This window comes from Camelus ferus, chromosome 6 (assembly GCF_009834535.1).
Source record: "Camelus ferus isolate YT-003-E chromosome 6, BCGSAC_Cfer_1.0, whole genome shotgun sequence".
NCBI lineage: Eukaryota > Metazoa > Chordata > Mammalia > Artiodactyla > Camelidae > Camelus > Camelus ferus.
In genome coordinates, this window is record NC_045701.1 from 6,199,406 (window position 1) to 6,222,054 (window position 22,649).

General features: G+C 43.7%; 1 long non-coding RNA gene across 7 annotated transcripts in view; it reads left to right on the forward strand.

The window, feature by feature from the left end:
- The window catches only part of LOC116664073, a 77,459-nt gene that overhangs the window by 43,415 nt on the left and 11,395 nt on the right, over positions 1-22,649 (forward strand). For 4 of the 7 annotated variants that reach the window (XR_004320402.1, XR_004320406.1, XR_004320400.1 and 1 more), the window contains 3 exons: positions 8,527-8,616; positions 17,719-17,853; positions 22,373-22,581. This is a non-coding gene — a long non-coding RNA (uncharacterized LOC116664073). Of the gene's footprint in view, positions 1-1,774; positions 2,020-8,526; positions 8,617-17,718; positions 17,854-19,526; positions 19,673-22,372; positions 22,582-22,649 lie in introns of those variants that run through there. The other 3 variants (XR_004320401.1, XR_004320405.1, XR_004320404.1) reach the window with 3 other exon arrangements.

A 22,649-nucleotide genomic window follows, 5' to 3' on the forward strand; every position in this document is an offset into this window, starting at 1 on the left:
ATTTTAAGTGCACAATTTGATGAGTTTTGACATATGTATGCATCCATGAAGCTATCCTTCCAATAAAGATAATGAAGGTATCACTCTAAAAGTTTCCTCATGATGCTTTGCGATCCAAACTTCCCTCCTTCACCTCCCATCCCTAAGTAACCACCAATCTGTTTTCTGTCACTGTAGATTAGTTTGCATTTTCTAGAATTTTATATAAATGAACTTATATAACATGTACTATCTTTGGTATGGTTTAATGATTTCATTCTGTTACCAATAGTTTGATCCTTTTTTTATTGCTGGGTAATATTCCTTTATATGAATGTACTGCAATTTGTTTTTTCCATTTACTTATTGATGGACAATTTGGGTTATTTCCAGTTTTTAGCTATTACAAACAAAGCTGCTATAGAAGTCTTTGTGTGGACATATGCTTTCATTGCTCTTGGGTCAACAGCTGAGAGCTGAGAGCAGACTGGCTGGGTCATATGGTTGGTGTATGTTTAACTTTTTAAGAAATTGCCAAAATATTGTTCCAAAATAGCTTTACTATTTTGTATACCCTCCTGAAGTGCTGAGCCTTTTAGTTTCTCATCCTCTCCAATACTAGGTATGGTCAGTCTTTCTGATTCTAGCCTTTTTAATAGGTGTGTAGTGGTGTCATCTCACTATGGTTTCTATTTGCATTTCCCTGAAAACCAAAGAAGTTGAGCTTTTATTATGTACTTATTGTCAGGCTCACACACCAGACAAAGCCAAGGCCTGCATGATTCAACTTGTAAGGATACAATGAGCCACTTTTCAGTTCAGACAATTACTTATGAAGGTAGTGAGTGGAAGAATAAACCAAAGGTGCCAGCTCCCCGTGGTCCTTGCCACAAAGCATGATACAGAGACCAGAGGGGCCGGATGATTGTGATGTAAAATATGGGAAACCCCACTGCTAAGGAGCCAATTCTAGACTATAGCTCAGGTTTTATATTCTGCAACCCTATTCTGATGAAGTGGGATCTCCCAGGAGAGATTGCCTTGAACTTCTCACAAGCTTCCCATCCTCTCCTGTTCTGGGAGTACCCTAAGGCATTATGTCAAGACTCGGATAAGCTATTGTTCAAGCTTTTGCCTGTGGGGTTGCCAGGGCACCAGGGCGAAGCTGTTTCCCTATGTTTATTTACTGTTCGTATTATCTTGATGAAGCATCTGTTCAAATTTTTTGCCACTTTTAAAATTGGGTTGTCTTACTGAGGTATAAAGGTCCACTACATAATCTTTATATAAATCCTCTGTTGGATATTATGTTTTGCAAATAATTTCTCCCGGTCAGTGGCTTATCTTTACATTCTTAATGGTGTCTTTTGGAGAATTAAAGTTTAAAATTTTGATGAAGGCTAGTTTATCAAAATTTTCTTATTGTTACAGTTCTTGGACAACATATCTAAGAAATCTTCACCTAGCCAAGGTCACAGTTTCCCCTCTGTTTTCTTGTAAAATCGAGAAGGTTTAGCCCTTTCATACAGGTTTATGATACATTTTGAATTAATTTTTGTGCATAACGTGGGATAAGGGTGGAATTTCATTTTTTCCCACACAGATATCCAGCCAGTCGTTGGACCTTTAGAGTTGGTTCCCAGCAAGGGTCCTCCTGCCCGGTGTGGGACTGAAGGAGACGGGGTCTGGTTCAGAAACAAAGAAAAGCTTTCTTCTTTGCTGAGAGAGTGGAGAGGCCGGAGCTCAGGCTCCAGGGTCCAAGCTCAGGAATCTTGTCAGGGGGGAGGGGGTGGAGTTCTCACCAGGCAGACGCATGCGTACAACCCACGTCCCAGCCGGCAGTGTCGCCACCTTGAGCTGAGGGATGGAGTGCGCATGCGCAGCGCTTCCTCGGCTGTGCACGTGACATCAGTCTAAGGACAAAAGAAGAGGTTAGACCGTCATAGATTCTCTTATTTTTCCGGGACTTTGCTGGTGACAGCACCACGTTGAAAAGATTCTCCTTTCCCGTGGAATTGCCCTGGAAGACCAATTGGCCGTGTATGTGTGGTATTACTTCTCTCATATTCCCTGCATCTGTATGTTTACCTTTGTGCCGATACCACACTGCCTTCATCACTACAGCTCTTTCCTAAAACTTAAAACCAAACAGGACAAGTTCTTCAGTTTTATTGTTCATTTGAAAAAGAGTTTTGGCCATCCTAGATTCTCTGCCATTAATGTTATTCTTCCTTCAATTTTTTTTTTTTTTTTTTTTTTTTTTTGTGATAGCTTTCCTTCTTTTTCTAAGTTCTGGATGTGTTAGATTGTTCCTTTCAGTTTGTGTAGAACTATTCTGTGAAACTGTCTGGGCCCAGTGCATTTTTGGAGGGTAGTGGTTGCTTTCTGACAGTTTCCTGGAAAATTATTTCACTCACATTTTCAAATACATTTGCCTAGAGCTGAGTAAGAGAATCAGTTGCGATTCTACGTATTATTTTTTGGTGCTTAATTTTTTTACTGCTTCTTCTTTTGGGTATTTGTACCTGTTCTTTTCTTTTCTTTTCTTTTTTTTATATAAACTTTTTTTTATTGAGTTATAGTCATTTTACAATGTTGTCAAATTCCAGTGTAGAGCACAATTTTTCAGTTATACATGAACATACGTACATTCACTGTCACATTCTCTTTCGCTGTGAGCCACCACAAGATCCTGTTGTACCCATTCTTTTCACTAATTAGGTTATATAATTCGTTTTTCAAAAAGTTAATCTACTTTTTAGTCTTTCAAAGGACCAGCTCTTGTATTTATTAGTTCTGTCCTTTTCCTGCTTTGTTTGCTGTAATGCTTTCCATTTTAATATTTATTAATAACGTCTTCCTGTTCTCCAGATTTTTGAGCTGAATGCGTAATTTGATAATTATTTTTATTTACTAGAAGAATTTACGTCTATGAAATAAAGTTCATAGTTTATTCGGAGAAAAGCTTGTGTAGAATCCTACAGGTTATGATAGTGGGTGCTTTCACTGATTATTTTATGGATATTCTACAGTTTTAGGGTTCATTCCCTGCTGTACTCAGAGCTAAGGGACTTCAGATGTTTTCCACGTGATGGTCTTTTTAATCTCTTTAGTTTTGTTAATTCAGAGTATATTATCTATACAATTTTCAATACAATATTTCTACTTTGGGGAGTTTATTGAGTTTTTTTTTTGTGGTATGATAAATAATCAGTTTTGTGAACATTTCAAAGGCTTTTGAAAAGATGTAGTCTTTTTTTTTCAATGAACAGAGTATAATATATATCAATTGAAATCTACCAATCTTGAAATATAAAACCTGAGAAGGTATTTTTGTGTTTAGTATAATATACTAGATTTTTGCTTCACAGATGTTTAGAAATCATGAAGGTTTTATCTGTTTTTCCCTTACTTATTTGTTTTCCTCTTTATTTCTCTTCTATGTATCCTATGTGTAATAAGTAAATTAGTTTTTTTAAATGAGTATTTTATGACTGAAAATAATGAATGTTCTGTGTTCTTAAGTCAGAAGGCAGGTGTTGAATGGAATAGTTTAGAGTTCTTCCTTTATAAAGGAAAAGCATATAATGAGTAGCTGTTTTAAATTCATGTGACTTCCCACTCCTTTTTAAGAGATAGTGGACTTGCACATGTACAAAAAATAGCCTATTGAGGTGGATGTCCTTGTAATGACCCTAACAGGGTAACAACCTAAGGACCCATCAGTGTATTTATAGAGTAGCATGTAGCTGTCAAGAAAGGAGAAAGACCCACCGACACAGACAAGCAGTCATCTCAAAAATGAGTAAAGAGTGGAGTGTATGTACATACATGCATGTATATAAAGACAGAAAAGACATGAAAGATGGACAAGAGGTTGTTGGCAGCTGTTACTTTGGAAGGATAGGAGCTAAATGGGACATTTTGCTTTTTACTCTAAATTTCTCCTAATTTCTTGATGTTATATGAGACCATATACATTTTTTAAAAAATCTTTTTAAAAAACGTCCAGGCTGTCGAAAGTGGAGGAGAAAGGTGCTCCATATGTGTAGCCTAGGTGGAGCGTGGATGGCAATGCCGTGGAGCACGTGGTTTCCTCTTTCCGCTTGTCAAGAGGCCTTCTGATTTCTTTTCCACACTCCCTTTCAGGAAAGTTGTGGCAAACACACTTCTCCTTTTCACCTGTCTTTGGCATCCAAAAGTCATCCACCTTGATGTCCTCCCTTAGTGACGGGAATGGCAGTGTTAAGATACAGACCCCACTCCTTTTCTCTGAATGGAATCTATCTACCCTTATCCCCTTTCCCTAAAATTCATTTCTTTTTAAGTGAAAATGGGTAGTAATGACTATCCTGAAGCTGTTTAGAAATAGTAATGATCTGTGGGTATATTTTGAAAAGCTAAATCATTACCTAGCAACAAGTTAGGTAACATATCATAAACCCATAGAAGGTCCACCTGACCCAGCAGAGCACGAGTGCACATTTCTCAGAGGCTTCTGCTTCCCTTTCCCCAGCCTGGGAGTTGGCTGCTGGCAGGCCCTGCTTTCTCCTGCCCAGGCTCCCCTCCTGTTGTGTTAGTGGTCCCCTTGGACTTACATGAGCACTCAGCTGTTTGCAGGGAAGTGTTGATGCTCCCCAGCCAGCCACTGATGGTGCAAGTCTGAAGACACACTCAGGAATGTCTTCTGGCTCAGGCAGTGATGGCCGGGAAAGGCCATGCCCTGCAGAGAAATAACCCCGACGATTCCATCCCGGGTCTCAGCATAGGGGGCCCATCCAGTGTCTGGTTTATCAGAGGTTCTTGGAGCAGTCCTCCTGCTTCCTTCACCCTGGAACTTTCTGAGCAGCAGACTCGCTCTCAGATCATTTTCATGGACGAAGTCCCTGGAATCTAGAAACCTTAGGCACAAAGCACCTTTTCCTTGCAGCTCTTTTTCATTTACAGTAGGAATCTAGGTCTGCTTTCATCCTGCTTCCTAAGAGAGTTATATTATTTTAGAGTTGTAGAGGGACTTGGGGAAACCATGGGCTCATCCCGTCATTTTACGCACAAGGTCATTGAAGGTCAGGGAGGGGAACGGTCTTGCTCAGGGTCAGACAGCTGACAATAACAACACAGGCAGACTTGCAGCCTTGCCCTTCAGCTTGTGGGCAACTGCATAATCTTATGCCAGTGAGCACGTCACAGATTTTTCCTCATTGTTTCAATTTCAGGTATCCTGTCTCACAGTCAGACACCACCATTAAATTTGCTAGAACCTTAGACTCACAAGATGAGAGTGACTTCTGTTGATGAATTCAAAGGTTGAACTCTCGAGTTCCAAATCTGAAACTCTTTAGATGTTGGAATCTTTTGGGGAATCCAACGAAACCTATGAATATTCTCCCCAGAAAATCCTCCCCACACATACAAATACACTTCTGCAGGCAGTTTCAGGAGTTCTTCAGACCACATAGAGCCCGTCAGTGTCTACGGAGTATAGGTTCAGACACTGAAGAAGAAACTTCAGTATCGGTCAGAGAGGATGGAAGCGCCGTGGGGGACAAGGATGTGCCCATGTGAACTGGCAGCACTCAAGCCACAGTGCTACAGTGACAAGGAACGTTATGTTTCACACCCTAGAGTGAGCCTTTTAACCTTCCAACACTGTGTGGTTAGTAGCAGTAAACCAATTTTGTCCATGAGGAAATAGAGGATCAAAAAGTTCAGGGGCCCATTCCATGTTGCTGGAAAATGGCAGAATCAGAAACAAAACAGATCTTCTCTAGCACATGCTATGTCCTCCAGCACCTTCGTAGCTGAACTATTGCAGTTTTATCTCAGAATCTTTGCTGAACAACTGAATGCCAGCCTTTTTAAAAATGTAGCTCTTTTTAGGGTCTTATTAAAAAAAAACCTCGGAGAGCAGTTTCAGGACAAGGCAAATGAAACCTCTTATGAAACCAAAGGCGTATAAACCTGTAGGCATAGCTACCCTGTGGACTTCCTTTCCCTAAGACCCCAGGAAGCTCTCAGGTCAGACTGGTTGACCCAGGATGAGTTCCCATAGCCACCAGGGCAGACTCCCCAAAGGCAGGTGACTCACAGCGCCCCCTCCACAACTGCGCTTCCCCAAGGGTTATCCCAAGCAGAGGTACCTGATATGCAATCATTAGAACTTTATTGCTTTGGTTCTAAGGACTGTCACTGTTTCAAAAGGAAAAAATACGGATCTTTTCTATCCTATTCTGAGTTATCTGGTGTTTTCCCCAAACAATTTAAAAGTGGGGAGAAGACAGAACATCTGCCAAAATCTTAGAGAAGGGGAGGTAAAAGAGCAAGAAAACAAAGTTTAGTTATCAGCAAAAAGAATTCTAAAGCGGGACAGTGGGACAACATAGAGGTCCTTGTCTATGAAGTCAGAGATTTCAAAAGTGGTGCTGATGACCTTTCCTATAACACTTCTCACCCAGCGAGTGGGAAAAGTTCAGGTCACTTACAAATTTGGGTCTCGCTCACTGGACCCCTCACTTGTACAGTCTGAATAGACAGAATGGGGAGCTGCATGCTTTTCCCACCTTAATGTGAGTTATGCTGGCCTTACGCCAAAGGACAGCTGGTGGTTGAAGTGAGCATCCCAAGAAGCTGTAGATCGCATTAGGAGAGTGAAAAACATGGAAGGCAGGGCTTAGTGGGGAGGTGGAAGGCCAAAAAAGCAACCTTCTTTATTTCATAAATAGATCAAGGGCAGTCCCTGAAAAAAGATTCTACACAAACCTAGAGATCCTCCTCCCTGCGGAGGGTGGCAGTTCCCAAAGCAGAGCGCATGAAGACCCACCCGTGGTCGGGGGTTTCAGAAGCGACACCAGTTCCTTCTGTCCTATGACGGGGGAAAGCACAGATGTCTGGGTACCTCAGGCCAGATCCTTGGTGACTGCACTCTCTCTTTGGCGACAGCTTGGAAAGGGGAGATAAGAGGGGTGGGGGACTTTGTGCACATTTTTCACTTTCATTAACTGGTCCCTTCTCTGAGGATGGATGAGAGCTGGTTCTGATAGGGAAGTGGGAGATGGAGGGGGAAGGCCCTGAAGGAGGGCTGGAAAATGATGCAGCATCAAGATGGGAGGTGGAGAAACTGGAGTAAGTAGTCAAAACTCCTCTGCAGATCTAGGGCAGGCTGCAGGAGAACCCTACACAGATCCTAGAGACACCCTCTGCAGAGAACGTGGCAGAGCTTCAGGTTTGCAGGACAAGGTCCTATAATCTATTTATAAATACGATCATTTCAAAAATGATATTGTTAACCCCTCCCATGAGAGAGAGAAAAGCACAGATCCCCAAGAGCCTCAGGCTACGTTCCTGATGGGCCCTGGTTTCTCCCTCGGGGAAATAGCGCAACACAAGCACCTGTGGTTGGGGAGGGAGCCGTGATCTTCCCCTTAGTGAATCCCCTGGCCTCTTGGAAAAATGACAACTTGCAGTTAGTTTTGCACAGGTGGGAGGGAGAAAATGGATACCTAGGGGGTGACAACTAACAAAGGAGAAAAAAGTGCACAGGCAGTAGCTGGGAGAGCAAGAAACAAGCTGCTGTATTTCCTACAAAGTCTCGAGCAAGTCGTGGGACACAGGTTCTAGACGCCCCCCAAATACCTCCTGTGGTCGGGGTGGCGTGTCTCAGAGCCAGGCAGGATGAGGACCCAGAACATTTCTTTTGTAAATCAGAGTTTTTTGAAGGGCATCACCTCCCTTTCCCCTAGAGAAGGGAAACAGACCTGTGTAAACCCACTGTGAATTTGAGCCTCTGTGCCTTACAGGCGGCTCGGAGAGGCACAGAGGGTACGTGGGACTGAGGCGGTTTCTGAGGGGCAGGAGCTGGATTGGTGGTGTGGATGCTAAATGCCAATCCAAAGACTGAGGAGGAGCCAGGGAAATGTTTCCACTGAAGCAAGCAAAAGGAGGAAAGGTCAAACCGTGTACTGAGTTTTAAAGCCAAATTGTTCCTTTTAAAGGCTTTTCCGTATTCTGATAATTAGTTCTATTTTATGGTGTCAAAATGTTTTTCATAAAATGACCTGATAATACAAAGCTGCTTGGTTTTATAGATTTTTGTTAAATGTCCTTAGTAGGCTAGATCAAAGATGTCAAACCTACATTAGTTTTTAAAAATTTGTTTGTTTTGTTGTTAAATTTACTTGTCCGTGAACTCTAAGTCTGAGACCAACTGGGTTAGCTCACGGTATCCTCAGCTGACTTTTAACGTTACATCAAAGAAGGCCTGAGAGAGTGGGGCGGGAAGCGCGTGACCACCTCTCCCACATCAGTCAGCGTGCACCTGCCCTTCCCTTTGTTCTTACCTCCTGTGGCAAATGGGTTTTCTGGGCACAGGAAGCACCTGCTGGCCCTTCAGGCCTCTAGGATGCCGTCCAAGTAGAGACTCACTTCTTTCCCTGCCTTGTCTCCATGAATTGTACCTCATTCCAAACCTTCCCTGTATCCCTGCCCTCTCTATGGTTAATATGTAGAAGTAGACAGATGCTGCTTAATATTTTTTTCTCTTTTCACAAGGACATTGAATGTAATGGAGATTGAGATAAGAAGAAACAAGAACCAAGGGGAGGAGGGGCACTGACTATCCACGAGGAACAATTCCCTGAGGTAAGCAAGAGCCTGTCCGTCCCTCCCTATGCTTGCCCCAGTGATCTGAAGGGCCCCCACTCCCAGATGAGCTGGGCTCAAGCCAGACTAAGGACCCTAAGGTGCCTTCAGATACCATCAACTGGAGCAGGTACCATCGAGAGATTGCTAAGGAAGGAGTAACTGGTTTAAGCGCCCGACGCTACAATGCTGTTTCCCAAAAAGGCCCCCTTTAGGCAGCCCGCAGTCCCCGACCATGGCCTGCATCTATACTCGAAGCTGAGACGGAACACAGAACTTGACTCTCAGAAGCAGGACTCATCTGAACACCCTCTTCCTGCAGTCCCAGCCCAATCCGTGAAATCACACGGACGTCTCCAAGGAAGTCTCACGGTAGCCCCTGCACCCCCCAGGATTCTTTCCACAAGGAGGGAGATCAAGGATAAGTGTCCACCTGACCACGAGTTCCACCCTCGTCGAGTGTTCCTCATTCTCTGCGGAAACCAACGTGAGCAAGAGTCCTCGACCCAGGGTCCACGTGCATCCTTAGGAGTTTAAGGGCCTGCAAATAGGGCTCCAAATACACATACACATTTTCTTCTTTTCTTCTTCAGTGTGCTTTCTATTACTTGGGGTGAAAACTGATTTTTATTTTCTTCCTTTTTTGTATTCACCAGATTTTCAAAAACTTTCCTCCCTTATTCTCCTCCATTCAGGAAAGACCAGACAGTAGAATGGCCGAAAGAGAAGGGGCCAGAGGACAGGCCTTGTGGTCTGTCTTTAAATCCCAAGTAAGAGCAGAAAACATCCATCCCCTACTCCAGGCTTTTACACAGCAGCCCTAAAAGTCACCCTGGTCCCTGCAGGGGACATGCCGGCACCTTCAGAGATCTGACACTGCAGCTGACACCTACCTCACCTGACATCCTGCCAAGACACTTAGATCACCTGGAAAGGTACACTTGGGCCTCACTGTGGGATGGCATCATCTCTGGTCCTTCTTCCGCCTCTGACACACACACACACAGCCCCCTCCAAAATGCCATCTTGGGAAAGCCACCGCCCTCTGCCATATACTTACTCTCAGTTTAGCCCAAAGTCATCTATCAACCAGAGATTTTGTAAATGATACATTACCCTTCTCCAGAGATAGGAGGAAAAATCCCATCACAATATTGGTTAAAAAAGAAGAAGAAGAAGAAGATTTTAGCCATCATGACAGTTATATGACTGCTTCCCAAAGAGTAACTGAGGGTTGGGCTGAATAAGGGAGGGAGGGAGAAGGGGACAGAACATAAAGGCTCTAGGCATCTGAGAGCAGAGCACAAGGAGATCCACTGCGGGGGAGGTGGTAAAGCCAGAAGGCAGACACCCAGACGTCATAGAAGTACAAGCTGTTGGAGATGCCACCTGCCACGGGGGGCAGGTGCCAAAGCAGGAGGGATGAGAGCCTGTAATACACTCATAAGTCAGGGTTTCAGAAGTGACACTAATTACTCCTTTCTAAAAAAAGGAGAAAAATGTGTAGATCCCCATAAACCACAGGCCATGTTCCTAATCCCCAGAGAATCCTCCCCTGGGAAGCAGGTTGCAAGGGAAAGTAGAAACCCATGGATTTCTCTGACTACAGTGCTGATGCTCTGGCCTCTTATGCAAAGAGCTTAAAGTGGATTTTGACAGGTTGGTGCCGAGGACGCCAAGAAACTGGGCATGAGGCAGGAGGCTGCCAAGGAGGAGGAGGAGAGAGAGCAGAGGAGAGGGGAAAGAGAGCAAGAAGACAACCTTGTTTCTTTTCTCAGAGGCATTTAGGGCAAGCCCTGGGGAAAGGTTCTAGCTATATTCTTGGGCTACAGTATGGCGTATCCCAAAGCAGGCGCAGTAAGAATGTGCAGTCCACCTGTATTTCAGGGTTTTCAAAATGCATCTGTTCCCTCTCTCCCTGCAAGAGGGAAAATGTGTAGGTCCCTGTAAAACCGGGCAACACTCCTGTTGGCCGTCGCAACTCTCCCTTGGGCAGAGTCAAGATGAGGAACTGTGTTCTTTGTCACCTTGTTGTGAGACGCCTGACCCCTTGCAAGAGGATACCTGACTTCTGATTTTGATGGAGGAGGAGACAAAACATGAAGGTGCTTGTTGACTAGAAGGAATCCTAGAAAAATGCTTCCGCTTTGAGAAGGGACGTGGGAGGACTAGGAGATAACCACGCTTCACAGAAGCTCAAGAGACAAAGACCCCTCTGTATATATGGCCCAAAGATGCCAATGGCAAGAGGGAGTGGTGTGTCCAAGACCAGGCAGCCTGAGAATACGTCCCCAAGCCAGAGATTCAGAAGGGACAACAGCTGCCCTCCCCCACACCCCGCACGCCCCCCAGGCGAGGAAGGCGCATCCTTGCAGACTTAAACCTCCATCTTTGTCCCCATATCCTCGCTGGAGGAGCAGCTTGGAGAGGCAGCAATAGGAAGGTTTTATTTGACTTCCTGTGAGTTATGTGGCCTCCTGCCAAGGATGGCTGAGAGCTTATGTGGGCAGGGGGGATTATGTGAAGATCAAGGAACCGGGTACTGCAGAGGACCGTGCTGCGGAGAATGCTGACAACATCAAAAGGGCAGAGGAGGGGCTGGAATACAACACCCAAACTTCATAGACCCCAGGGCGCATCTTGGGAAGAGCTCCAAATGTCACCCTAGTGGTGCCATCCACAAAGCAAGGGAGTTTCAAAGAAGATGGGATGCAGAGCCATAATTTGGTGTTGAAACGTCTTTTATCAAATTACAGGAATAGTACACAGTTGTGTGCACGTGTGTGTGTATATGTGAGTGTTGTTTAATCCCTTTAATAGATACTAATTCAGGAAAAGTAGAGGCAGTCTCGTAACTTCTCCCACAACGTGTGTGAGGGTGCAACAGGCACAGGCCCACCAGTTCCAAAATACCCAATTAACACTTTGAGGGGAGCCAGGAACTTTAAAGGTCTGAATCTTAAGCCACTACCCACATCACTGGGCCCCCTGTCCCCTGCATCGTCTCAACAAACAAGACAGATGTGGACCCAGATTTGGGGCGATTGAAATCAGTCTCTCCGCGGTATGCAGGTAGAATGCCCTGCCCCCGCCCAGCCTTGCTCCCAGCCATCCCAGCCACAGTCGAGCTGCAGGAACACTATTATCCCCGCCCTTCGCAGGGGATCACGTAATTCGCTTGAAGGAAACTTAAGAGCAAGGCATTGATCTCACTCGTCTTATTCCTCCTTTTTCAAGCCTAGTGCATGGGATAATCAACAATCAAGATTTATTTATTAAAGGAGAAAGGGAGAGGAAAGAGAGGGCGTTGAGAGAAACCACGCTTACGTGTAAACACAAGGGAGAAAGGGTACTGCCATGGGCTGTTTCTGTCCTGTCTTGAAGAGCTCTTTCTGACCCCTGCCTTTTTTCTCTCCTTCTTGCCCAAATCCTTCTTCCAGTGACTAATTCTTTCTTTACTTCTCGTATCACTTAATCTTTTCCTGTTTTGGCCATATTTCTGTCCTTCTTGGCTTTCTAGACATTTCTACTTTTTTCTTTGTCATTTTTTGCATATCTCATCAGTTCTCTATTTTTTTCTGATTGAGCTCTTATTCCATCATCTGACAACTTTTTCTTTTAAATGGGAATGTCAGGGCTTCAGGAGAATAACGGGGCGAAAGAGTAGCTAAGAGGGAGGATGTCATCTAAGAATTCCCCGTGGGGGTGGGGCCCATCCGTCCTCCTCCCCTGGCTTTGTCCCAGGGAGTCAGAAATGACCGTTCAACGGCGGTCCTACCCCCATCTCCCTCTGGGCTCTACTTAGTGGCCCTTGGGGTCTACCAGTTACCATTAACAGGGGAGCTAACCTTTCAGGCCCTACCCAGCTTTCGTCCTCTGCTGCACTACCTCAGAGAGGCAGCCCCAGGCCCTACTTCTCAGCCTCTCTTCTTCCGTGAAGACCTGTTCGTACAAAAGTCAGGAGAACTCCCTTCTCCAAATGGAACGTCTTTCATGTAATTCTTTTTTCCACAATAACGTTTGAGTTTGGGGGTTTAATTTAAGGTCACCACACGCTGATCCTATGAATAGGCTTCCTAGACTCTAGCAGCTGACACACACTCTCACTCTGAGGTCAGGGTCTCTTCCAGGCCGCACCCTGCACAGGAACGTGTGGGCCCAGCTGCAGTTCAAGTGCTCAGCTACCACGGTTTTGGACTTTCCAGTTTGCTGTTTTCTAGGGGGAGTCCCCTTCACAGTAGGAGTGTTTTAAAAAGTCAATTATCTTTACCATCTGGTCTGAACCAAATATAACTAAAGTAACAGGCATTTCTAGGAGACACCACTCCCTAAATTCTGACAGAAGGCCGGAGGTCAGCGCTTGCTTGGCTTCCTGACAAGTTTCCTGGCAGGGGCCACCAGATGTCCTAGTGATGTTGTCAGGTTTTCCAGTTAGCATCTCAGGGCTTCTTGGCAGGAGTTCTGGGCTCGCTGGTTCATTCAGCTCGGACAGGCCCAGCCCCTCCAACAGGTCACTCTGTCATTCATACACTTGCTCTGTGTCAGAGCACCTACTACACGCCTCTCGCTGAGCTTGGCAGTGGGCATATGAGAGGACAAAGTGAAGGAACTCATGGTCCGTCACTGCTGACATCCCCAGGGCTCTCTCCTGCCTGTGGCAACTTCCAGAAGCTGTTCTGTCTTCAGTGTTCTGTATTCACAATGTCCACAGTGTTTCTTGTCTCTTCAAACTTGCCAAGTTCCTAACTTACCTAACTTCTTCCTGCCCTGTAGTTCCATATCTTTTATTTTAATTGTGGTAAAATATACTTGATATCAAATTACCGTTAGTGACATTTAGGATATTCACAGTGCGGTGCAGCTGTCGCCACCATTTAGTTCCAGACCATTGTCATTACCCCAGAAGGAAACTATACTCATTATAAATGGTCACTCCCCATCCTTCCCTGCTTCCCCTCCCACCACCACCCCGGCAACCACGAGTCTGCTGCCTCTATGGATTTGCTTATTTTAGCTATTTCTTAAAAAATTGAATCATGCAATACAACCTTTTGTGTCAGGCTTCTTTTACTCAGGTAAAAGCTTCAGAGTCCATCCATGTGCTATCATCTGTCATACTTCACCCCTTTTTTTTGACAGAATAGTATTCCATTGTACAGATATACCACATGTTGCTGATCTGTTCATCAATTGGACCACCTTGGGGTTGTTTTACTTTTTGGCTATTATGAGTAGTGCTGCTATGAACATTCATTTACTAGGTTTTGTTTGAACACCTTCTTTTTTTAAAATATATTTTTATTGAAGTATAATCAGTTTACAACATTGTGTCAATTTCTGGAGTACAGCACAATGCTTCAGTCATATAGGAACATTCATATATTCGTTTTCTTATTCTTTTTCACTGTAGGTTACTATGAAATATTGAATATAGTTCCCTGTGCTATACAGTGCAACCTTATTTATTTTATGTATATTAGTATCTGCAAATCTCAAACTCCCAATTTATCCCTTCTCACCCCTTTCCTGCCCTAGTAACCATAAGTTTGTTTTCTGTATCTGTAAGTCTGTTTCTGTTTTATAAATAAGTTCCTTTCTCTCTTTTTTTTTCTTTTATATTCCACATATGAGTGATCTCATGTGGCATTTTTCTTTCTCTTTCTGGCTTACTTCACTTAGAGTGACATTTTCCAGGTCCATCCACATTGCTACAAATGGCATTATTTTATTATTTTTTATGGCTGAGTAGTATTCCATTGTAGAAATATTCTACAACTTCTTTATCCAGTCATCTATCAATGGACATTTAGGTTGTTTCCATGTCTTGGCTACTGCAAATAGTGCCGCTGTGAACATTGGGGTGCATATGTCTTTTTGAATTAAGATTCCCTCTGGATATATGCCCAGGAGTGGGATTGCTGTATGATATGAGAGGTCTATTTTTAGTTTTTTGAGGAATCTCCATACTGTGTTCTACAACAGCTGCACTAAACTATATTCCCACCAGCAGTGTAGGAGGGTTCCCTTTTCTCTACACCCTCTCCAGCATTTATCGTTCATGGACTTTTGAATGATGGCCATTCTGATTGGTATGAGGTGATAACTCATTGTAGTTTTGATTTGCGTTTCTCTGATAATTAGCAATATTGAGCATTTTTTTCAAATGCCGATTGGCCATTTGTATGTCTTCATTAGAGAATTGCTTGTTAGGTCTTCTGCCCATATTTGGACAGGGTTGTTTGTATTTTTATTATTAAGTTGTATGAGCTGTTTATATATTCTGGAGATTAAGCCCTTGTCAGTCTCATCTTTTGCAAATATTTTCTCCTATTCTGTAGATTGTCTTTTCACTTTGATAGTGTCCTTTGATGCACAAAAGTTTTAATTTTGATCAAGTCCAATTTATGTATTTTTTTCTCTTATTACTTGTGCTTTTATTGTCATATGTAAGAAACCATTGCCAAATATAATGTCAAAAGATTTACTTCTGTGTTTTCTCCTAAGAGTTTTATGGTTTTCACTCTTATATTTAATTCATTTTGAGTTAATTTTTGCATGTAGTGTGAGATAAGGGTCCAACATCATTTTTTGCATGTGGCTATTCAGTTGTTCCTGCACCATTTGTTGAAAAGACTATTCTTTCTTCATTGAATGGTCTTAGCATCCTTGTCAAAAATCAACTGACTTTTGATTTATGGTTATATTTCTGGGATTTCAGTTCTATTCCAATAATCTATATGTCAATAATATCCCAGTACCACACTGTTTTGACTACTGTAGCTTTGTAGTAAGTTTTGAAACCAGGATAAGTGTTAGTCCTCCAATTTTGTTCTTCTGTGTCAAGATTTTTTTTGGCTATTTGGGGACCCCTTGCAATTCTATATGAATTGTAGAATAATTTTTTCCATTTTTGTAAAAAAAATGATCATTGGTTTTTTGATAAGGATTGCATTAGTTCTGTGGATTGCTTTGGTTATGATTGCCATCTTAACAATATTAAGTCTTGCAATCTATGGGGTATCTTGTCTTTTCATTTATTGATACCCCTTTAATTTCTTTTGGTAATGTTTTGTAGTTTTCTTTGTGCAGGTCTTATATCACCTTGGTTAAATTTATTCTCAAGTATTCTTCTTGATACTATTGCAAGTGAAAATTTTAAATTAATTTCTTGCTCGGACTGTTCATTGCCAGTGTATAAAAATACAACTGATTTTTGATCTTACAAAAATTTGCTGAATTAATTTATCAGCTCTAATAGATTTTTTATGTACATTTTTAAGAATATTTTATATATGTATAGGATCATGTCATCTGTGAATAGAGTTTTACTTCCTCCTTTTCAATTTGGATGCCTATTTTTTTCTTGAATAGTAGCTCTGGCTGGAACATCCGGTACAATATTGAATAGCAATGGCAAAAATGAGCATCCTTCTCTTGTTCTTTCTCTTTAGGGGAAAGATTTCCATCTGTCATCATTGAGTATGATGTTAGCTGTAGGTTTTTTCATAAATGACTTTTATTATATTAAGGAAATTCCCTTCTACTATTCCTAGTTTTCTGAATATTTTTACCACTAAAGGGTGTTGGATTTTGTCAAATGTTTTTTCACATCAGTTGAGATGATCATGTGTTTTTTTCCCCCTTCATTCTATTAATGTGCTGTTTTACATTGATTAAGTTTTGTATGTTGACAAACTTTTGCTTTGCTGAGATAAAATCCTATATCCGTTTATTACTCTTTGTTGTTCCATCTCTCCTATCTTATTTGTTTCCTGCTGTATCTTGTGTATATTATTTCTGTATCCATCTTTCTCCACATTTGTCCCTCTCTCAGTCACTGTTCTTTCTTTTATTGCTTCTATGTTTTGCTATTATTTTCCCTAATTGCCTTATATTTCACTGTCACAGACAGATTAGAACCAAATTAGCAAGGGAGGCCAGAGGGAGGGCAGAAGGACTCAAATGAGGACACTGGTTGAGCAATTATAGGAGCAGAGCCCATTAACCCAAGTCAAGATGAGATCACTATGTCCATCTTTTCTATGCCCAATCCTCATAGATCAAGAATGCTGATCCTCCTGGAATCTTATAAAATTCTGTCCTAGAAGAATGGTGAGAAGAGCTACCATCCTTAGGGTCTTTATATGGACTGTTGAGAGTTTCCTTGACCAATGAGATCATGTCTACATTGCAGCATTTGGGGAAGTTTAAAGCATCAGGAAAGCCTCACTCCTTAAAAAGGCTAAGCCAACCCTTGCTAATAATGCATTAGAGTATATCACTGCAGCTGTATTTCCTTAGGTGAAAGAACTGGACCTTCTTAGAAATTAAACACACTGGCAGGTAAATCATTAGATCTTTTATAAAGGTATATGTGCAAGCTCTGAGAAGAGGAGAGAGAAGGGGAAGGTCAGGGGTACATGGGAAAAGGTTTTAGGAAAAGGAGAAGAGTGCACAAAAGAGTAGGCTGAGAAATCTGTAAGCACACTTGCCAATTCTATACATAGCCCCAGGGTGAATTCTGAGAAAAGGTTCCAAAGACAGAAGTTGCCTTCTACAATCAGGAGTTTTCCTTAAAGAAGGTAAATGGGACCATTTACCAATTTGTCCAAGAAGATTCATGAGACACAGGTTTCAGAAGGGACACTAGAAAAATCTCTCCAGAATGAATTAGCAGTTCATTTTCCTGGTTCCAGATAAGGTACACTAAGGCTTCCTGAGTTTCCATCAGCAGGGGAATGAGGATAAAGTATTTTCAAGAGTCTGAATTCTCACCTAACACAGCACCACCAGCCCAAAGCCTTTCAACATAAACCTATCGAGTCAGTTTCTGGCTCTAATTTCAGGTCTCACTTTACACTCCCATAGATCTGACTGCTCTGAAAAATCCCTGCTCCCCCCCCCCACTTTTTTTTTTTCTAAAACTAGTTCTTGGTTTCATCAAAAACTCTCAAATTCTCATAAGATTGTCATGGGGAAATACTAACCTTAAACCAAAGACATTAACTGTAAAAAATATCAAAAAGATCAGATTTCAATCACGTTTTCCTATTTGAGATTGCCTTTAACTCCTGATTTGTGGTCATTCCTTGTTGATTCTAGGTGACTGAGTCATTTTTCTGCTGACAATTGGATCTAATGCCAAGGACAGCTTCAGTAAAAAGTGCCATGATGGCCCCGTCTTTGCCCAATGCCTGTAAACCAAGGGAATAAACACACTCAGCCCTGCAGGGAGAGGTGAGGACACCAAGAGGGATCCCGCTGCCATGTGTGTTCTGCAGGATGGGAAACTGGAGGGGCTACATCCCTGCGTTTAGGAGGCAAGCCACCTCCAGAGCTCATTATTTGGGACTCTCCCTAAATTAAAGGGTGGATTTAATGTAGTGTTTAAAAATAACTCTTTCACACACCCTGCAAGCTTGTCTACCTCAGTGTGATTTTAGATCCCTTTATATGATTGAAAATGGAGATGTAGAGGAGAGGGATGGACATAGATACTTAAGAAGTGGGAGGAGGGTACTGAGACAATAAAGTCCCCCGTTTCTCCAGCTCATCTGCTGATGATGGCAAGAGGAGGCCCCCAGTCATACAGAGCAGGTGCCGCTAACAACCAGAGGAAGCCCTCCTGAGGCAGCCAAGTCCGGGGACCTGTTTCAATCAGGTCGTGGAGGTAGAGAGGGATGTCAGGTTTCAGAAGTGTCACCAAGACCCCTCTCCATGTTAGGCCTGATTGGGAACACTTCTGACAACTACCAAGCCTTCTTTTTTTCTACAGTAGAGCTGCTCAGCAGCACCTATACCGTTTCAGATCATTCAAATGGTCCCTAAGGCGTGGACTGGATTTCAGCTTCTTAGCTTGACTAGAGAGGAAGGCATATGGGGAACACATCAGCTCGTGCTCACCCAAGGCACCTTGTGCGGAAAAGGCTGCTCCTCTGGAAAAGCCTGTGTGCCAGGCTGAGCCGCCAGGAACCTGGGTTCTGGTAACTTGGATTTAAGGTTCCTGCCACCCTAACCGATTCGAGTGGCTCACTATTTATACATCCAGTTTGTACAAACAGTTTGGTTTGTGCTGAGCACCTGTGTTCCTTCTGGGAGTCTGGGATTTTGCTACACGGCAGGCAGAGGATGTCCGTATGACCAGCTCCCAATAAAATCCCTGGGCACCATGCCTCTAACAAGCTTCTCTGATAGACAGTATTTCAAGTGTGTCATCGTAACTCATTGCTAGAGGAAGTGAGCATGTCCTGTGTGACTCCACTGGGAGAAGACTCTGGGCATCGTGTTCTACATACTATCTCCTTTTGCTGACTTTGCTTTGTGTACTGTTGCTGTCATGAATCACAGCTGTGAACCTGACCATGTGCTGGGTCCTGGGAGTCCTCCTAGCAGCTCACAAAGCTGGGGTTGGTCTTAGCCCCCCATATGCCACCTAGTTCTTCTTTCCCTTCATTCTATTAGATCTTATGCCTAGAAACACATTTGGGGAGGCTGGAAGAGGAGAGGAAGGAGAAAGGAAAATTTTTATCCTTCAGTCCCAGTATATTCCCTTGTCCCTTTTCATTTCTGCCTCATTCAGACACACCCCTTAAGCCACTTGTCTTTTCTCATATCTCCTTTTTCTCTCAGAATTACAGAAAGTCTTTCTAAGGAAGCTCACCAACTATGACAGAGATGCCTTCCACCATCCAGTTGACAGCAGTGCCCTGCCTGTGTGTTGGTTTCTGATACTGTGAGCCGTGATTTCCCAATCTTTACTGCCTCCTTTTACTTTAATATCCCTTTTTAAAATTTGTGTTTTTTTTCCCTTTCCCTCTGCTACAGGATCTGTCTACATTTTTTTTTCTTTTTCTGAAGCTGTCCCTGCATCTGTCTCTTATCTCTGACATGAATGTTTTTCTCTCTAACAGCTAAATACATTTCAAAAATGAGGACCAGCCTTCCCAAAGTCCCACCATCTTGATAGGAGACCTGGGAACTCCATGCCCTGTCCTTTTGGGATGGGCCTTCTGGGTCCAAGTGACTGGGACACAGCCACTGCTATTAAAACAAAACGGTAATAACCTTCCTTCCCGTCCCCTACTCCAGCAGGAATTGTTGCTGCAAAGGCAGAGACAATGCAGTAATGCAAGCTTGAGAGGCTGTCCGTCACCCTGAGCAGCACTGCCAGGGCTTCCCAGCAGGGCTCCAGGGTTTCCTGGTAGGGATTCCAAGGATTTCAGACGGGGGCTTCCAGACTTCCTTTTAGAGGTTTCAGGATTTTATGTTATGATTTCAAGGAATTCCCCGGAGGAGCTCTAAGACTAGTTGCCAAAGTTTCCAAAGCTTCCCCTCGGGTCACAGGGCTCCCTGGCAGAGGCCATGGCTTTACTCTGTGGGCTGTTTAGAGGCTGCAGGCAGCAGCTCATAGCAGTGTCTTCAAGGAGTCAGGGAGGAGCTGATTATTATTAGTCAGGGGGGTTTCTAGGCGGTCTCATTAGCATATGCTTTTCTCAGCCACCTCCTTTCATCCGTTCAGCAAGCACTTGGAGCACGTCTACCACACCCTAGGGGCTGAGCAGAGTCAAATTTATGACACAAAGCATCAGCCTCAAAGAGCTCACTGGCAGAGCTGCTCCAAGGCTTTCCTGCTGGTGGGGGCTGCCACCACCTGTCCCTGCCTTCAGCTCCCACGGAGCCCCTAGTCCATGTCGCCTTGGTTCCCTTCCAGGCTCAGCAGCTCACCGCTAACCTTTCAGTTCCATGGCTGGGGCACAGCTACCCACTGAGTCTCTGGGAGCAGCTTTGTTCCAAGCTCCTTCAAAAAGTTTACAAACACCTCCTGTGGAGCGGCCCTAGGAAAGCAAATAAATCTGTTATCACTCCACCAACTACAATTCTTGGGACCTCTGGCGCTTCTTTGGCTGCACATGGAGGCAATGGTCTTTACTCTGCTTTCCCCTCTCCAAATTTGAAGATTTGCAAACATCTTTCTCCCCTTCCCTTGGAGCTGAGAACTGAGGGAAGAGAGAGGTCTGCTTGGGCAAGAGAGCCTCTCCACAAGGTCAGGGAGCCCGTGTGTGGTCAGCAGGGTCTGAGCTCTAGTGCCTGAACCTGCCCCGAGTTCTTGGGGGCCCCTGCTCTCCTGCCCTCTCCCTCCGGCTCCTTGACCACACTGTCTTCCATAGCTCTCTTCTGCTGTCACTCTCCTGGCCTGTGGCTCCTCCCACCCCATCCACTGTCCATTTCCATCTTTTTGTTGCTTTATTTGTTTTTCTCTGCCATGCTTTCTTTCTTCTGATACGTGTTTATGTCTGAAATATTTTTCCTCTGTTTATTTTTTTCTGAATGTATCTTGCAGAAGACGTGTCTGTGCTGATTTATTCTTTCGGGGAAGCCAAGAGGGGAGCAGGAACTAAGATTAAAAAAAAAAAAAAAAAGGACACTGCTTTTCTCTTTTAACGTGTTTTAAAGGCCTTTGCCACTCCTGCCCTCAAACATGCGCCACTGCAGCCATAAGGAACTTTACTTTTTTCCCTAAATATGCTCTACCCTTTGCAGGTACCATTCCCTCTGCTGGAAAGCCTTCACCACCCTGAAGCCACTGTTCACCTACTCCCATTCATTCTTCAAGGCTCAGACATGGCTTCCTCCCGGAGGCATTCCCTACCTGCACAGCTGTCTCTCTTTTATGGGCCTCCACCCTGTATTTCTACTGTTAAAGCAACAAGCGTGTGTTTTCTATTTGCCTGCACTCTTATATGCCTCCCCATGAGACTTAGCTCTTTGAAGGCAAAGATTTATTTCCATACTTACTTCCTCTTAACAGAATACAGAAAAAAAAGGCTGTTTCTGGCTTCCTTTCCCACCAGCTATTCTTGCCCCACATCATCTTCTGAAATGTTGGCTCATTTTTGCTGATTTGGGGATTCTGCAAGCCCCAAATACTATCCGCGTCCTCCTCCAAGTCTCAAGATCCTGTGGGGGGTGTTTCTTCAGGACCATCCCAAGTCAACCTCTATTATTATTATTATTTTTATTAATCATGGAAGAAAGTGAAGTTAGATAGAGGTTTTCTGGAGTCCTTGCAATAACTACCTAGCTGGCTCCACTTACGGTAGGAAACTTAGGTGAAACCAATCACATATCAGTTAGCCTTACCCACTGTTCTGTAACAACAATGTGCTTCCCTCTAAGGGAGCCACCGTGTCTCAGTCTTTCCCTCCCTCTCTCAGTGCCCTGAAAAAAGTTTATCCATTCACATACATATATGTATATATGTGTGTATGGGCATGTGTGTGTATATATGCATATATATATTATCTAGATATATATATATGTAGATAGATCTTCTACATGACAGGTTTCTTTCACAAAATATGCATTGAGTATAGGAGTATAGGATAGGGATGGGGATAGGAGTCCTAGACAGCAGATAGTACCCTGGCTTCTCTGGTTGCATCTGAGAAATTGTGAGTTTGGGCCACGAGCTGGGTTCTGAGAGGACCCAGTCAGTTCCAGACACCGTTCAATCTGAGCCGTGAAGTGTATATAACCCCTTAAAGGAAAACGTCTTCTCCTGCAGCTGTAGCCAAAGAGTAGCTATGTCACTGCCTGGCAGAAGTGATCCCCCTGTACCCTGCCTGTAGGATCCGTTTGTTGAATGAATATTCAAACATTGTCCAGTCAATTCACATTTCTTTATTTCTTTGCATGTTCTCCAACCCTAGAGTGAGAAATCATAGCCATGGCGTTATTTTAAATTTTCTATCGCTAGTTTCGCCACCAGCCAGAGCCACCAGCAGGGGCGGCTCTACCCTTGTCTCCTTCCTGGTGGAGGCCACCCTGCAGCGCCCGTGCAGCCACTGAGAGCTGGGAGCTGCCCTCTCCACAGCGGTCCCTGGCTGGGGCGACCCGCCAACCCTCCTGTGCCCCAAGCCCTTGCATTCAGCAGCTCTTTTGAGGACCTTATCCACATCTCACGAGGTAAGATCCTCAGCAGTCTTCCTCTACATGATTTTCTTAGCGATTTTAGACATGTGCTCTCCCACATC